The 15,424-nt window shown below is 39.7% G+C and overlaps 1 protein-coding gene across 7 annotated transcripts in view; it reads left to right on the top strand.

Annotated features, from left to right (window-relative positions):
* Positions 1-25: 25 nt before the first annotated feature.
* Positions 26-15,424, top strand: part of Kif1b (kinesin family member 1B) — a 144,400-nt gene continuing 129,001 nt past the window's right edge. For all 7 annotated transcript variants that reach the window (XM_026397924.2, XM_026397926.2, XM_026397927.2 and 4 more), the window contains exon 1: positions 26-348. The gene's annotated coding sequence lies outside the window, so the exon portion shown is untranslated. The remainder of the gene's footprint in view (positions 349-15,424) is intronic.

Below are 15,424 nucleotides of genomic sequence, written 5' to 3' on the forward strand. Positions count from 1 at the left end.
GTGTCCGGCGCCGGCGACTGAGGCGGAGTTTGGTAAGCGGCGACGCTGGGCAGTCAGACGGCAGCAGTCCTGGGAGGTGTCTGTGCGCGTCCGAACCGCTTCTGGTCCGCCGCAGCCGCCACCCCCAGCTCATCGCTGCACCCGGTCTTCCTGCTCTCCGGCCTTCTATCCGCCGACGCCCTCGAATGCAGAGCCCGGCCGCTGCGTGATGGGGCTGTGGAGCGGCGCCCTGCGGCTCACGGCGGCCGCTGCTCGCGCTGAAGTGCGTCGGTGCCCGGCCCCCCGCGCCCCCGCGCGCCCCGGCCCCTGCTGACCCGGCCCAACCCGTCGGCCCGCAGCGCGGCTGAGGTGAGGCTGCGAGCGGGCGGCGGTTGGCGCCGGGGAGGGGACCGCTCCCGAAGACAGGGACGCGGGTCCGGGTCCGGGAGGATCCAGGGGAGGGGGCGGCGGGGCCGGGCGAGGCCGGGGTGAGAATGCCGGGGAGGGGCCCCTTCCTGGCCGCGACGCGTCCCGGGCTGGTGTCCAGCGGCCTGCTGCCCCCCGCAGTGCCCTGCGCCGGCCCTGCGTTTCCCGCGAGCTGCCAGGCCCTGTCCCTGTCCACAGGGTCAGCACGCCCGCCGCGGGCCGACCGTGCCCTGGGCAACGGCGCTGCTCCGCTGGATCCGTCCTTTTCTGTCCCCTTTGCTGTTCCCCATTATGGTTGGCATCGGGGTTGGGCACGGAATGTGGCTATGCCCCTGTGCCAGCTGAAGGCAGGAAAGGGCATCGCGTGGCCCTGGGGCCACCGAGGGCACGACGCACGGGGAGGGGGCTTATTGGATGTCGGCCAGCAGTGAGCGAGGCTGGCGTGGTCTCGGCGTTGAGCCGACCAGGATTACTCGGGCAGCCATATTGGGAGGATGATCTGACAAATCCTTTAGGAGCCAAGTCCGGTTGCTGGAAGGCACCGAGTGACAGCCCTGGCAGCTTTCAGGGTGACTGGCCGCGCCAGAAGCCAAGTTGTGGGGGTTGGGAGGCCGCTGGAGCAAGCTAGTCATTGTTCATGTAACACAAAACATTCCCGGCCGAAACACCAAAATTGAGCTCCAAAATCACGTTTTCTTCTTGGTGAATTGGTAAAGGAGCTTCCAAGATAAAGTGCCAAGATAAAGAGTCCATTCTTGTTGTGATGAAATTGTATGTCTGTGTACTCATCTGATACGTCCAGTGCTGTGGACATAGAAAGCCTGTCGATGTGCATAGGCAGATCTGAGGATTGCCAAGGCCACTCTACTAGTCCAGGTAGTATATTGTATTGAATGGTTAGATTTGCAAAGTAGCTCAACAGGCAGAGATTAAGTAAACTGGAATATTTTGACAGTGCTTGTAGCGATTTTTAGAGGATGCAGGTTGTCATCTTTGTGGAATCTCAAGGTAGCTGAAATTAGATCCCTTGCTCATATATCTCTTCATGCTCCAGGCGCTCTTCGGCCAACACTGAGCATGCTGCTTTGTGTCATAATGTGTCGAGCCGAATCAAAGTGCGCGATTGGATTTGAATAATTGTTAAAAAGTGATATCATGGTAGATATTTTATTTAGAGCCTGGCATTTTGTCTGCTTAGCTTAGTCATAACAAAATTTTATCTCCTCTAAGAAGTGAGGTGGTGTTTTCTAATTTTGTTGGTATTGTTGGCTTATGAAGTAAGTGAAGTTGTTAATGTTCCGTTTGGGGTTGGAATATGAAGGTTGCAAACATGTTGGCATTGTAAGGCCGATCTGGAAATGATCAATAACTGGATTCTGTGTGAGTCTGTAAATCTGTCTTTTCCTACATCCAAGAGGTGGCAGGACCTGGATAGATAGCCTGCCTGCTCCTTTATTTGTACATTGCTTTCATTCAAATCCCATTTCTCTGCTTGCTCTTTATTTCCCTCTTTCTTTCTTTTTCTTATGGTGTTCGGGATCTAACCCAGGGCCTTATGCATGCTAGGCAAGCAATCTGTCACTGAGCTAGTTCTCAGCCCTCAAACTCCATTTCTTTCTTTTTTCATTCTTCTTCTTCTTCTTCTTCTTCTTCTTTTTTTTGGTACTGGATTTAACCCAGGGATGCTTTACTACTGAGCTACATCACTGGCCCTTTTTGTTTTCTATTTTGAGATAGGGTCTCACTAAGTTGCTTAGGGCCTCACTAAGTTGCTGAAGCTTTGAATTGGTAGTTTTCCTGCCTTAGCCTCACTAGTTGCTGGGATTGCAGGTGTGCCCCACCTCCTCTAGGCCCAAACTTCCTTCTTCCCTCCCTTCCTTCCTTTCTTACTGGGGATTAGAACTCAGGGGCACTTAATCACTGAGTCATATCCCTGGCCCTTTTTTTGTATTTTATTTAGAGACAGGGTCTCACTAAGTTGCTTAGTGCCTGACAAGTTGTTGAGGCTGACTTTGAACTCCATATCCTCCTGCCTCAGTCTCCTGAGTGGCTGGGATTACAGATGTGTGCCTAACCACGGTGTATTTCTTAATGCTTCTTAAGTTGAATTACTTAAAAAAATTTTCCAGTAGGTTTTTCTAAGAAAAATTTTAACATCCTCTATTTTTTCTTCTTTGCAATTTTTATCATTAGACATTTCCTTTAAAACTTGATTAAATTAAACATGGGTTCAACAGAAACTAGCATTTCTTGCATTACACTAATATGAGAGAAATGCAAAATGTTTGTTTTATAACTCCATGCCCGAAATAAGAAATATTTGTAAGTTTTTAATTTTTAGAGTTTATTTATATAAAGATCTGAAGATTGTGGTTAAACATAATTTGAGCATTTGGTAAAATTGAACCTGTTTGTGAATCTGATATGGAGATAATCTTTGAGTCTAAGAAGGCTCTGCTTTGATGAATATTTTTCCAGAGTTTATCCAATGAAGAATAGCTTCTGAAGCTTAGGACAGACTCTTTTTCCTTTTTAAGAACAGATATTAAGGTGGTTTTCTTTTTTTCTCTTTCTTCTTTCCCATTTTGAATTTGTGCAAGGAATAAATGCCCAGAATTCTGCCAACAGTTTCCAAGGCCAAAGCTTTCTAGTTCCTTTATCTGCTATGGTCTTGTCCCAGGTACAAAGTAAAGGACAACAATGGTCACTCCCTTGTTTGTCCCAGCTGCTAAATCATAGCAGGTCTTTTCCAGGGGTTTAAAAAAAAAAAAAAATATATATATATATATATATATATATATATATATATATATCTTTTGTCTTACAAACAGGTAATTTCACATGGCTCTGAAGTTAAAGGTATCTCATGTGTACTTTATGTAGTTCTCTTTGAAAGAGGGCCTTATCTGAACAAATAAATATACACATATCTATCTATCTATCTATCTATCTATCTATATATTTTTTGTGTGTAGGATTGAAGAGAAATTAAACAGGTGATTGTGTTAGGAAAACCTGCAAAAGGTACCTTGGAACTGGGCATTGTGGCATGTACCTGGCATTCCAGCTACTCAGGAGACTGAGGCAGTAGGATAGATGACAAGTTGGAGGCTATAGCCTGGGCAACTTCTTGGAGAACCTGTCTCAAAATAAAATAAAAAGGGATGGGGACATAGTTTAGTAATAAAGTGCTTACCTAGCCTGTACAGACCCTGGGTTCAGTCCCTGGTATTGTAAAAAATATAAAACAAAAGACAATTGCTAGGTGCAGTGGTGCATACCTGTAATCCCAGCTGCTCAGGAGGCTGAGACAGGAGGATTGTCAGTTCAAAACCAGCTTCAGCAAGTTAGTGAGGCCCTATACTGAGTCCCTGTCTATAAATAAAATATTTTTAAAAGGCTGGGGATGTGGCTCGGTGATTAAGTGTCCCTGGGTTCAATTCCTTGTAGCAAAAAAAAAAAAAAAAAAAAGAAAGAAAAGGAAAAGAAAATTACCTTGGGCCTCTCCAAGAGTTGGGATTTATTCTTAACAGCCCAATGATTCATTTTTGCTCATTTAGGTCATCACTAGTTAATTGAGAGTGCTTGTAGACTTAACTCTTTACCCTCAAAGAACTTTTAACTTTACCATTTATACAGGTATGGCAAGATAAGGTTGTTAACTCCAACTCCTTTCATTTTAGTACAATTTACTGTTCTGCTACTAATGCCATGGTAGTTTCCATAATTTGCACAGCGCTTCTTTTCCCTTTGTAATGTTACTATTAGAAGCTATTGTAACATTACTATTATCTAATACACTCATATTATTATGACATTATCATATAATAAGTATTAATATGTTTGTGATTGTTTGTGGTTATTTGTATATTTTTCAAGTTACAAGACTGTAAATGTCTGATGGGTTCAAACATTATTAAGTATTTAACATGGCATTGTTTACAACAAAACTTTCCTTTCAGCTAATACTATCCTCTACCATTGGACAACTTTGATTCTTGGCTTAGTTTTCCCTTCCATCAAATTTTTATTTTTAATTTGTTTTTGCATTCTGGGGATTGAACCCTGAGCCTTGTACATGTTAGGCAAGTACTCTACCACTGAGCTACACCCCTAACCCCCATTCAGATTTTTGACATCATCTTGGCAGATCAGATGTCAATGACATATAAATAAACAACAGCAGCAGCAACAATAATGATAAAATAACTTGAGCACTTTCTATGTGTCAGGCCTTTTTCTAAGAACTTAACATTGGTTAACTAATTTGTAGGCAACCATGTAAAACAGATACTACTATTGATCCTCTTTTTTCAGATGAAGAAACTGAGACAGAAGCTAAGTGACTTCTCTGAGGTTACTAGAACTAGTTTGTAACTACTCTGCCCATAAAATCTCTTAATTTTTGCTCAAGCAAACATTGTCTTGGTTCTGTTCTAGTAACTCAGTATTGTGGCCACATCTTCTAACATTGCTTTCATATCTGAATTTTGCCTCCCTAACTTAAACCATAGTAATTTACAGTTCTTATTGTCATGGTTTCTTTGTTTTTCCATTTCAAGTCTCTTAGCCTGTCAGTCTCTTACAGATTTTACATCTTTCCTTTCTTCTCTACACTGTGACCTGTGGGGTACGTTGCTTCAATTATTTTCTTACTAGCATTTGCAGTTTTTATTGTTCCTACCCATACCTTCTGTTCTTACTCTGTCATGGAGCAACCTCGTAGAGTATGGGGGTTTAGTGCCCCCATTAATATGGAATTGAGTTCTCTTGTGTGTCTGCTTTGGTGTCTGCCAAAGCAGTTCTGCTCAGTTCCCTCCTTGGATTTCCACAGTGGCAGTTCTAAAATCTTGATCACTTGACTCAAGCTTTCATTTTCCCAGGCTTGGCAGAAAATTTTGTCTACTGCCTCATAGGAAAAAAAAAAAAAAAGGCATGAATTCCCTCAGCTTCCCTTTCTTCTACTTAGAAACTTCGCCTTCTTTCTTCCGCTCTTTTCTCTATTCTAAGAACAAGGTTCCTCTCCCTGACTTCTGTTATTTTCTTGACCTGTGTTCTGTATATCTTTGCCTTCTAATCTTTAGGAACTTTTTGTATTAGTTACTTCTTTTTCCCCTTCACCGACCCTCTCCGTTGTTCCTTGAACTTGCCAGACACAGTTCCACCTTAGGACCCTTGCTCTGACTCTTCTGCCTGGAATACTCTTCTTCTGAAATCTGGCCCACTCCTTTACTTCTTTCAAGTCTTTAATTACATCTCACCTCCTCAACAGGCCTATTCTGACCTTGTTTATGTACCTGAACAGCACCCCTTCCACCATACTCTCTAGATTCCCCTGACTTTGCTGTATTCCCTCCTCAATGCTTATTACATTCTCTGTAGCTTATTTATTATTTTTAATGCCCCGCTACTAGAATGTAAGTTCCTCCATGAGAAGGAATTTGTGTATTTTGTTCATTGATTCACCCTAGGAACTTGCTATTACATTTTATTTTATATTTATATTTTAGTTGTAGCTGGACACAATACTTTTATTTATTTATTTTTATGTGGTTCTGAGGATCAAATCCAGGGCCTCGCATGTGCTAGGCAAGCACTTTACCGCTGAGCCACAACCCCAGTCCTCACTATTACATTTTAAATACTTAATATATAGTATAGAAAAATGCCAATCTATTCTATTATATTTAAAAAAAAAAGACTGGGGGAGAGAAATTCTTCTTTATTTTGATTTTCTTTTCTGATCATCACAGTGAGGTTCTGTCAGTATGGTGAATTCTTGCATTTCTACTTCCATGTCAGCCCAGGTCAGAGTGGCTTCAAGGCCTCCCCTGTCTCTGACACTGTTTTTATTGTGGTTTCCAGCCTTTATTGCTGAAACTAGGGGCATGCATACTTCACATTACTGTAACTCTGGAAATATTGCTCACCTCACACCCTCTGTCCTTGAGCTTTGGGATGTTTCTGTTTTGTAGGGCTATTTTAGTTTCCTGAACATTCACATGGCTATCAAACTTATTGAAAACAAATTTTTGTATAATTTACTGGTATTGTTTGATTTTTGTGTTTAGGAATCAGAACTTGGACTGATATATAGTTAAATAGTTGGAATAGACCACTATAAGACATTTTTTATTTATAATTTATACTACCTACTGCTTTGAGGAAATATTTGAGTAGCTTACTACAAATACCACATAAACTGTAAGGTTATTAAAGTGTAAGTGAGAAGCAAAAATTTATGTGAAAAGAGAAAAATGTAAAAATAAAATTTGCCTAGGCTGAGGTGGTTTTTATAATTTAGGCTTGTGTGTGTGTGTGTGTGTGTGTGTGTGTGTGTATGTATGTACTAGTGATTGAAACCCAGTGCACTGTACTACTGGAGCTATATCCCCAACCATTTTTTATTTTGAGTCAGAGCTCCTTGAGTTGCCAAGGTTGGCCTAGAACTTTTGATCCTCCTGCCTCAGCCTTCTGAGTCACTGGGATTACAGGCATATGTCACCACCTGGTTTGTAATTTAGTTTGCTTTTTTTTTTTTTAAACCTTTATTTTATGTATTTATTTTTACATGGTGCTGAGGATTAAACCCAGTGCCTTGCACATGCTAGGTGAGTATTCTCTCCTGCTGAGCCACAACCCCAGCCCTATAACTTAGTTTTGAAATTTTTGGAAGTCAAGCAAAAAGGAAAAGATAAATTATAGTTTTCATTTTGGCAACAGAAAGCCTAATGGCTTTTCAAAACAGACTTTTTTTTTTTTTTGGTATTGGGGATTGAACCCAGAGTTGCTTAATTATTTAGCCACATCCTTTCCCAAGACCTCTTTTTTTAAAAGTAGTTTTTTAGTTGCAGATGGACACAATATCTTTATTTTTTATTTATTTTTCTGTGGTACTGAGGATCGAACCCAGAGCCTCTACCCCTCCCCTTTTTAAAAAAATATTTATTTCTTTAGTTTTAGGTGGACACAGTATCTTTATTGTACATTTATGTGGTGCTGAGAATCAAACCTACTGCCTCATGCATGCTAGGAGAGTGCGCTACCACTTGAGCCACATCCCCAGTCCCTCTACCCCCCCTTTTTTTAAAAAATTTTTTTTAGTTGTTGTTGGACCTTTATTTATTTTTGTTTATTTATATATAGTACTGAGAATCAGTGCCTCACACGTGCAAGGCTCTACCACTGAGCCACAACCCCAGCCCCCACCCTACCCTTTTTATTTTATTTATTTATTTATTTATTTGGGAGTACCAGGGATTGAACTCAGGGGCACTTGGCCATTGAGCCACATCCCCAGTCCTATTTTGTATTTTATTTAGAAACAGGGTCTCACTGAGTTGGTTAATGCTTCACCATTACTGAGGCTGGCTTTGAATTCAAGATCCTCCTGCCTAAGTCTCCTGAGTGGCTAGGATTACAGGTGTGCACCACTTCACCCAACTTATTTTTTATTTTGAGACAGAACAGGATGTCACTAAGTTGCTTAGGACCTCACTAAGTTGGTTGATGCTGACTTCAAATTTGTGATCTCTCTGTCTCAGACTCCTGGGTGTTACAGGCATCCTAATACAAGGATGCAAGTACTAGCAGGTCAAGATGTCATACTCCTGTAATCCTGTGACTAGGGAAGCTAAAGCAGGAGAATTGGAAGTTCATTTCGGGTTCATGGCCAGTCTTGGCAATTTAGTGAAACCCTGTCTCAAAAATAAAAAAATAAAAAGGGCAGGGGATATAGCTCAATGGTAGAGTTCCCCTGTGTGCATACTTAGTATTTTCAACATTTTTTAAGTGAAAGGAAGAAGTATTCTTCAAACATTACTTTAAAAAAAGTAATCTACCTGGTTTCCAAACTGAGAATATAACATTAAAATTTAATGAAACTAAGTCTTCTCTATGAAAAATAAACCTAATATGGTTTAGTTATCTAACTTTATATAAAGATTAATTTGAGTATCCTAGCAGAAAACTCATTATACAACCTTGGGGAGTGCCTGCAATACTTGTATTCTGTGTTGTTTGATTTTGTGTTTGTCATCTAAAAGAAAACATACCTATTAAACTTTGAGAACCAGTTATTATATGGCCAAATTAACACCTTTTTATACACAGAAATGTCTAACCTGCATACTTGTCCAGATGGTGAGTTACTTCCCCAAATTGTAGTTGTAAAGGTGTAGTGAGGAGCAGATTTCAGAAAGAAAGTAATCTTGACTAATACTAAACTTGAATTAACCTTTGACTGAAACTTACCATTTCTACCCCATAGCTGAAATAAATTCAGTCTTTGCCTGGATAATTACAAATGCAATTAATTGTTTTTTGGTGCACTTCTTGGTTTATGAGAATAAAATCATGTCACTAGTAAAAAGGAAGATAATTATTTCTTAATAGCAGTGGCAGGAAGACAATGTCTGATGAATCTAAGTGTTGTCATTGATTTTGCCCATAGAAGACTATGTCAGTGGCATGTTGGGATTTGGGTGTGGTAGAGTCTCGGTGGATTTGCACCCCCCCCCAAAAAAAAGTAAAAGGTAACCAGAAATAAGAACTAGTTTAACTTCCTAGAAAGGGTCTAATACTAAAGTAACCAGATATTAGAACTAGTTAACTTCCTAGAAAGGGTCTAATACTACATGTCCAAACTTTGGACTTGACCCCATGTGAAAAATTTAAAAAGAAGTGGGGTGCAGTGGTGTACTCACATAAACCCAGGTACTCAGGAGGCTGAGGCAGGAAGGAGGATCCTAAGTTTGAGTCTAACCTAGGCAATTTAGCAGGACCTGCAAGAGCTGTAGATTACTTGCCTAACATACATGAAGCCCTAGGTGCAATCTCTCATACCACCACCACATCCCCTCTCCCCCCAAAAAGGGAAAGAATAAATTTTATTTAGAATAGCTTATTTTACTCCATGGGCCATAAGTGCTATTGTTTTTTGATGCACTTCTTGGTTTATGAGAATAAAATCATGTCACTAGTAAAAAGGAAGATAATTATTCTTAATAGCAGTGGCAGGAAGACAATGTCTGATAAATCTAAAAAAATGTATTATTTTAGATGGTGGTTGAAACAGTTGGGGAGCCTGTGTAGTTGCATTGGAGACTGGAAATCTGATCTTTTAGGAGACCATTTCCATGTAGTCTGATTCTTGGCATTGAGTTAGATTAGAAAGAAGCTTTCCTAATATGATCTGTATCAGTGTGGCCCATGGCTGGTTTTTGTTCTAGATCCAAAGATCAAGAGTAGACGAGTATTTCATATACATACACAAATTCTTACATATTTTGAGATCATTTGTTCATTATCGTCTTGGTCATTGGTACCATATTTGGTCCTAAAATCTTCTTGGTCTTCAGAGAAAGTATTAGATGGAGAAAAGCAAAGACATTATAAAAAAGGATTTTTTTTCACAGCATCTTTATTTTTAATATTTAATTTTTAGTTGTAGATGGACACAACACCTTTATTTTATTTTTATGTGGTGCTAAGGATTGAACCCAGCACCCCAAGCATGCTAGGCAAGTGCTCCACTTCTGAGCCACAACCCCAGTCCCATAGAATATTAAAAAAAAAAAAAATTTTTTTTTAGTTGTTGATTGGACCTTTATTTTGCTGAGAATTGAACCCAGTGCCTCACACGTGCTAGGCAAGCACTCTACCACTGAGCTACAACCCTAGCCCTCATAGCATCTTAATAGGAATTCTATATGTGTGTATACACACACACACACACACACACACACACACACTTATTTATTTTTTGTAGTTGTAGTTGGACACAATAACTTTATTTATTTTTATGTGGTGCTGAGGATTGAATCCAGGGCCTTGCACATGCAAGGTGAGCGCTCTACTGCTGAGCCATAACCCCAGCCCTTAATAGGGATTCTTTAGCTATAGAAATTTATTAATTTTTTTTTTTGTGGTGCCACAGATAGAACCCACGTTCTCAAACATGCTAGGCAAGCTCTCTACTACTTGAGCTGCATACCCAGCCTCCCTTTTTAATTAAATTTAATATTGAGAGAGGATCTCATCAGATTTTCCAGGCTGGTCTCAAACTTGTCATTATCTTTCCTCAGTCTCTCAGTATCTGGGATAATAGTTGTGCACTACCATGCCTGACCAGAAATCTACTTTTGATATCTATTCATTCTTTATTTATTCCTTAAAAATGCAGTTCAACTTGGCATGGCAGTATACCCATGTAATCCCAGCAACTCAGGAGGCTGAGGTAGGAGGATCACAAGTTCCAGGATCCACGCTGGCAACTTCTAACCCTAACCCTAACCCTAACTATCCCCAAATCAAAACTTAAAAAAGAAAATTTGGGGAGGAGAGTGGCTGGGTAGAAATGTAGCCCAGTGGTAAAGTGCCCTAGGGTTTAATCTCCAGTACCAAAACAAACAAAAGAACTGGGGATGTAGCTTAGTAGTAAAGCACCTCTAGTTTCAAAACCCAATATAAATAAATAAATAAGGACTGGGGATGTAACTCAGTGGTAAAGACTCCTGGGTTTAATTCCCAGTACACCCCCATGAAATTCAGTGGAAAAGATTATTTTTTAAATAGATTGTTTGTTGATGTAAATTTGTTACTGTGTAGTATTTGTTACTATATTTAAAAGACTGCATTTAAAAAAAATCTATATTCTAATAAGCATGGGGTAAATAAACAATCAATGTATGAGTGTTGAATGAACTAACCACAACATAGGGCAGAATGAAGTCAGTAAAAAAATGAATCAATAAAGCAGTCTTAAGGAACAAAGTAAAAGGAGGTAGGTATGACTTTCAACTCAGAAAGGTAGATATTAAGGAATGTATGGTTTAATGCTTCCCACTCCATGGTGACATTTTGACCTCGTCTTTGAAAGATGTGGACTGTGTAATAGTTTGAGAAGGGAGATTGGGTTTCCAACTAACCAAATGTATGATGTAGAAAGAGGGTGGCTGGTAGAGAAAGGCACTTAAAACTGGGCAGTAAAAGCTGAGACCAGGTAAGTAGGTTGAGTTGTGGGGGCCTTGGAATATTTAGGTTATGCTCTGAGGCCATGGAAACCAGTTAGAGATTTTTAAGGAGAGGCAATGACGTGAACTAATCTGTTTTAGGAATATTATCTTGGCAGTTTGGAAATGGATATTACAAAAACAAACCAAAACAACCAACCCCAAACAAATAAACAAAAAACAAAACAAAAAACAAAATCCAAAAAACAAAAGTAATATTATTGCATTATTGTTTATTCACTTTGCTAGAAGATCAATTTGTCCTCTCAGAGTCCCTAATAATCCCATGGTACCTCTGAGAGCAAGTGAAAGTTCTGTAAGATCAAAATTAGGTAATTAGGCAAAAATTAATTGAGAAGTATTCAAATTAATTAGACCAAAAAGTTTTATTGCCCCTTTAATGTTAGTGAATGCTTCTGGAATTTTTGCTCCATTCCACTTTCCTAATGCTTCTAATTATGTGTCATAAGGAAGAAAAGCTGGTGAGAGGAATAGTCTAGAACTGAGGCTGTGTAAGTGATTTAGAGTATGTATTGTTACCTTTCCTGCCTGCCTTTGTTTATTGGCTCTTGAAAGTTTGAAAAATATATTTTATGTGAATTATTAAGAAGGGTTGTTCTCTAGTTGGACATGGTGGCCCCTGCCTGTAATCCCTGTAATCCCAGCAGCTCTGGAGGCTAAGGCAGGAGGGTTGCAAGTTCAAAGCCAGACTTAGCAATGTAGTGAGGCCCTAAGCAATTTAGGGAAGCCTAGGGAGCCCCTGTTTCAAAATAAGAAATAAAAAAGGACTGGGGTTTTGACAATGGTTAAGTGCTCCTGGGTTCAATTCCTGGTACCAAAAACCAACCAAACAAATTAATTAATTAATTAAATAAGTGTGTATGTGTTTGTTTGTTTTGGTAGTAGGGATTGAGCCCAGGATGCTCTATCACTGAGCTGCATTACTAGTCCCTCCCCTCTTTTTTAAATTTTGTGCAAGATCTTGCTAAGTTGCTGAGGCTGGCTTCAAATTTGCATCAGCCTCCTGATCCTCTTGCCTCAATCCTCTTACCTCAGCCTCCTGAGTTGCCATCACCTCTGACTTCTGAAACATTTTTTTTTTTTTTGTACTGGGGATTGAACCCAGGGGTACTTAACAACTGAGCTACATCCTCAGCCTTTTTTTTTTTTTTTTTTTTTTTTGAGACACTAAATTACAACCTCATTAATATGCTGAGGCTGCTTTGAACTTGAGCTCCTCCTGCCTCAGCCTCCCAAACTGCTGGGATTACATTTGTTCTTCCACTTCCTGTAACTTCTTAAAAATATTCTGTAATTATTGTTTCTCATTGGACTTTCAACTCCATTTAAGATTTATATAACAAGTTCTTTTTCTTTCTTTCTTTTTTTTTTTTTTTTGAGGAGCAAGGAATTTCAAAACTATTTTGGCAAACATCTATTATTAAAAGTGATACTGTTTATAGTATTAGGGAAGTAACAAAGTAACTTTTTTTTTCTTTTTGTACCAGGGATTGAACTCAAGGGTCACATCCCCAGCCCTTTTTTATATTTTATTTAGAGACAGGGTCTCATTGAGTTGCTTAGGCCCTTGCTAAGTTGCTGAGGGCTGGCTTTGAATTCATGATCCTCCTGCCTCAGCCTCCCAAGCTGCTTGGATTACAGACATAGGCTACCAAGCCTGGTTATTAACTCTTTTTATAATACACGCAACAATAGTTTCCAATTACTGTGCAGACGCTTTTTAAAAATATTTTTATTAATTTTTGGTGACCCTTATTTTATTTACTTATTTACATGTGGTGCTGAGAATCCCACCCAGTGCCTCACACATGCTAGGCAAGTGTTCTACCACTGAGCCACAACCCTAACCCTACTGTGCAGACTTTTTACTCACAGCCTAACTTGTGCCAGTTTGTAATCCCAGGTAATTGGGAGGCTGAGGCAGAAGGATCTCAAGTTTGAGGCTACCCTGGGCAATTTAGCAAGACTGTGTCTCAAAATAAAAAATTAAGAGGTCTGAGGGTTTAGCTCAGTGGTAGAGTTCCCCCTGATTCAATTCCCAGTACCAGAAAACAACAACAAAAACAAAATAGTAATATCAACAACAATAACAACAAAAACCTCACCGGTGAAGATGATTAGTTTTACTGAGAGTTAAAAAAATGGTTGGCTGGGATTGTGGCTCAGCCGCAGAGCATTTGCCTAGCATGTGCGAGGCATTGGGTTTGATCCTCAGCACCACATAATTAAAAAAATAAAATAAAATAAAGCTATTTAAAAACAATGGGAAAAATATGTATTTAGATTCAGATTGTTATGTGAAAGTAATTGTTAATTACTTTCACATAACAATCTGAATGTGGGCTGGGGATGTGGCTCAAGCGGTATCACGCTCGCCTGGCATGCGTGCTGCCCGGGTTGGATCCTCAGCACCACATACCAACAAAGATGTTGTGTCTGCCAAATACTAAAAAAAATAAATATTAAAAAATTCTCTCTCTGTCTCCCTCTCTCTCTCTCGCTCTTTCTAAAAAAACAAAACAAAACAAAACAAAAAAACAATCTGAATGTATTGCTTCCAAAAAGGATGGCTATTAGCTTTTTAAATTAGAAATGAAATTGAATTAATCTTTTCCTTGTGATGACATAACCTCTTTTTTTTTTGAAAAAATTTTTTTTAAAGAGAGAGGAGAGAGAGAGAGAGAGAATTTTTAATATTTATTTTTTAGTTCTCGTCGGACACAACATCTTTGTTGGTATGTGGTGCTGAGGATCGAACCCGGGCCGCACGCATGCCAGGCGAGCGCGCTACCGCTTGAGCCACATCCCCAGCCCTGAAATTTTTTCTTAATGCCATTTAAACATTAGTCTATTGATACATAGTAACCAGGAATTCAACAATAAAATTGCTATCTCCAGCACCTTGTGTTTTAGAGGATTAGAAATTTAAGATTGTGTTCTTGTTTTCAGGGAATTTAAAATCTATAGCAGGAACAAAAATAATTTATTCTGCCTGGGGTAAGGTCAAAGAATTGAAAAGTTGGATTCATTCATTCGTTTGATTGTTTATTTAGTTTTTCAGCACTAGGGATTAAACTCGGGGACTTCATATGCTAGGCAAGTATTCTACCACTAAGCGATATCCCCACCTCTCTATAAAGTATTAGAAGAAACAGTTGCTTTTAGTTCAGGAATGTGTAAAGGTCTTGAAAGAATAAATTGGGAGTTTGGAAAGAACAGGAGAAGGGGAAGGCATTGTGTGAGAATGTTACAGAATAGGCAGAGAACACTTGACCAAATGATCAGTCTTAACTTCATTTTTAAGGCACAGAGGCAAGAAAACACAAGAAGATTCTGAAGCTCTCTGGTGGGGGATGGTTAGGGAAGGTGGATGGAAGGCTGTGTTTTGGGTCCTGCAAAAATAGTTTGTTTATGTTTCAGAATAATTTAAAGCTAGTGTGGGGAGTTCCACCATTGAGTGTAGGGAAAATCAAGATTTTTAAGTGAACAGTGACAGGAATAGACCTGTATTTCAGAAAGGCAAATCTGACAGTATTGTGTAGATGGAACAGATAAAAATGGGAATGTTGTATAGTATGAATGGGGTAGAAGGAAGAAAGAGATAAAGCTGCTTAAGAGGGCCTTGGAGGGGCTCAGTGGTACAGCACCTGCCTAGCATGTGCCAGGACCCCATGTCTATTCCACGGTACCACCACATAAATAAATAAATAAAAAGGCAGGCCTTCAAAAGTATTGAAGGCCTAACGGGTATGTTGGTACAAAAGGAAGAGAAAGACGAGGGAACAGAATGGTGGGAACATTAAAAGAAGTAGAAAAGAGGTAAAAGAGGGCTGGGGATATATAGCTCATTTGATAGAGTGCTTGTCTTGCATGCATAGGTCTTGGGTTCAATCCCCAGCACCCCACCCCCCCACCACCACACACACACACACACACACACACACACACACACACACACAGGAAAAGAGTAAAAGATCTGGTAGTAT

This window comes from Urocitellus parryii, chromosome 11 (assembly GCF_045843805.1).
Source record: "Urocitellus parryii isolate mUroPar1 chromosome 11, mUroPar1.hap1, whole genome shotgun sequence".
Lineage (NCBI taxonomy): Eukaryota > Metazoa > Chordata > Mammalia > Rodentia > Sciuridae > Urocitellus > Urocitellus parryii.